Here is a 2,916-nt window from a genome sequence, read left to right on the forward strand (position 1 = left end):
TAAAACCTGCATTAAATATATAGTGTAAATATGTAAAAATAAAATCAGACTGTGAGAGCTAAATGTTAGTCAAGGCACAATCACGTAATATAAAATTATATGTTCCTGAATCATGGAATTACTACCAATCTCCCCCAGGTCACTTCATCTGCAGTGAGCCCGGCCTCTCCTCAGATGTCCCACCCCAGAGCCTGCTATATAGTGGGGGACATGCAAATAGGGCCCTCCCTCTGCTGATGAAAAGCAGCCCAGCCCTGACCCTGCAGCTCTGGGAGAGGAGCCCAGCCCTGGAAGTCCACAGTGTTCCATTCGGTGATCAGCACTGAACACAGAGGACTCACCATGGAGTCTGGGCTGAGCTGGGTTTTCCTTGTTGCTATTTTAAGAGGTGATTCATGGAGAACTAGAGAGATTGAGTGGGAGTGGACATGAATGAGAGGAACAGTGGATTTGTGTGGCAGTTTCTGACCTTGGTGTCTCTCTGTTTGCAGGTGTCCAGTGTGAGGTGCAGCTGGTGGAGTCTGGGGGCGGCTTGGCAAAGCCTGGGGGATCCCTGAGACTCTCCTGTGCAGCCTCCGGATTCACCTTCAGTAACTACTGGATGAACTGGGTCCGCCAGGCTCCAGGGAAGGGGCTGGAGTGGATCTCAGCTATTAATAGTGGTGGGGGTAGCACATACTACGCAGACTCCGTGAAGGGCCGATTCACCATCTCCAGAGACAACTCAAAGAACACGCTCTCCCTGCAAATGAACAGCCTGAGAGCTGAGGACACGGCCGTGTATTACTGTGCGAGGGACACAGTGAGGGAAGGTCAGTGTGAGCCCAGACACAAACCTCCCTGCAGGAACGCTGGGGAAATCAGCGTCAGGGGGCGCTCGGGACCCACGGATCAGAGTCAACCCCAGAGGCAGGTGCAGACGGAGGCTGATTTCCTGTCAGGATATGGGGCTTCCTCTACTTCTTACAGTTTCCCCAGGGAACCTCTCTTAAGTTTAGAATTCTGTGCCTAACAATGTCTTCTCTAAGTATTTGAGAGAGATTAGTTTAGTATGAAGAGCTATTCTCACTTGCACAAATGTGGGTTGATGCTTACAGGGATGAAAAGTCCTCAACCACGGTCACCAGGATCAGAGTCCTGAGTAAGCTCAGGGCTTCCTAGTGAGTCTTCTCCAATCAGACCCAGGACAGGGACCTCAGTGAGGTTCCCTGACTAGAACAGTCTTTACAGATGCTGGTCACAGACAATAGAGAGGCTGGGCCAGGGTCAGTGTCATGTACAACCTCACAGGTTTCACGTCTGGCCCTTCTCCTGACACTGAAGTATGCAAATCAGCATCACACTGATCTGGTGCTTCTTTTGCTCCTAATTCAATTATTTTCTTTTTAGTTGTTATTCTCAGTTTTCCATTTGCTTTTCCTGCTTTCTGGAAAAGGAAGATATTTTCCTCGTGGTCAAAATTCCAGGCCTCAAGCCCTTTCCTGGAGCTCAGGTGGGTCTCAGGCTATGGCTGCTGCAGTCACGCGGGAGAGGCTGGTGGGACTTTCTTCACTCCTCCTCACTCAGGACCCTCCACTGTGTTGCATGGAGACTCATCTGGAAATGCAAGTTGCCAGTGGGGACTGAAGGGGACAAGCTTGTTTGGTTAACGTGGGATGTGGATGTGTTTCTAATCCTGTTCTGAAAAATCTTCACACAGTAACGTTCTTCACTAGTGGTGTGAGGAAGAGGGTGTGAAAGTTGTCAGAATCAAAATGGAGCCACTTGTGTTACAATCTTTACAGGTGAAGCTGGAGAAGGTCATGAATAGAGGGTTCTCATGCGCACATCCCTGATAACAAGAGCTATCATAAAAATACTCTGCACAGCCACAACCTTGAACAAAGGCTACCACCACAATAAGAGAATTATTGTGGGGTATCTGCCCTGCAACTCCCTGTCCAAACTTAAACTGATTCCACCCTTGTAATTGATTATTCTATCCCACAACAATTGTCTGAAAACAGCTCAGGTAAGCCTCCTCAGTTATCTTTTAAAACACTTGTTTTCTTTTACCAACTTAAATATGCCCATGGATGATCCACTTGCGATGCTCATTTTCATTTAAATATGATTTGATTTTAGAGAGTCTCTTTCTGTCTGAAATTTAGGTTTGACAAGCTGCAGATGGACACACCACTTTCCTGTGAGATGTAGGGGATGACGATTTTGGAGGATGACTGGAAACATCCAATATCCTCAGGGCCGGCCATCAGTAAGTGCAGGCTGGAAGTCTCAGAAACAGCTGAAGCTGCTTAATCACCACGGAGTTTGACCTTCTCCAGCTCTGCTCTGATGGAATCAGGGCCACGTTGGTTATCGATGATAATCTACCTAACATAGGGTCAGCTTATTACACTTTTAATAATGTCTATTAAAAATTCACACCCTCACCTGGATTAGTGTTTGATCAAATAACTACAAAGTATTGTCTAGCCAAGTACACCACAAGATAGACCGTTACTCATGGAGAAAAACATTTAACATGAGTTCTAGTGTCTGATACTGTTAAAGGTGTAAAACTGATTATTTACTCATTAGGCTATTTTTGTTTTTGCTATTGAGTTGTAGAAGTTGCTTTAACATGTACAAGGTTTTTTTTCTTGTTTTTGTATTTTGTTCAGAGTTTTTATCATGAAACCCTGAATTTTTTCAAATGTTTTCTTCTTTGATGAAATGTTACTGAATATTTTCTTTAGTTTTTTAATGTGGTGTGTCAAATTGATTCATTTGAGGATGTTGAATCATCTGTGTGTCTCAGGAATAAATTTCAGTTGATCATGGTGTATGGTCTTCTAAAAAAACTTTAGAATTTATTTTACTATCATTGGGGGGTTAATTTATGTCTACTATTGATATTAGTCTGTATTTTTCTTT

The 2,916-nt window shown here is 44.5% G+C and overlaps 1 pseudogene; it reads left to right on the top strand.

Annotated features, from left to right (window-relative positions):
* The first annotated feature begins 239 nt into the window (after positions 1–239).
* On the top strand, positions 240–930 carry LOC105489938 (immunoglobulin heavy variable 3-23-like; annotated as a pseudogene).
* The last annotated feature ends 1,986 nt before the right edge of the window (positions 931–2,916 follow it).

Source organism: Macaca nemestrina, chromosome 7 (genome assembly GCF_043159975.1).
Source record: "Macaca nemestrina isolate mMacNem1 chromosome 7, mMacNem.hap1, whole genome shotgun sequence".
In the NCBI taxonomy this organism is placed as follows: Eukaryota; Metazoa; Chordata; class Mammalia; order Primates; family Cercopithecidae; genus Macaca; species Macaca nemestrina.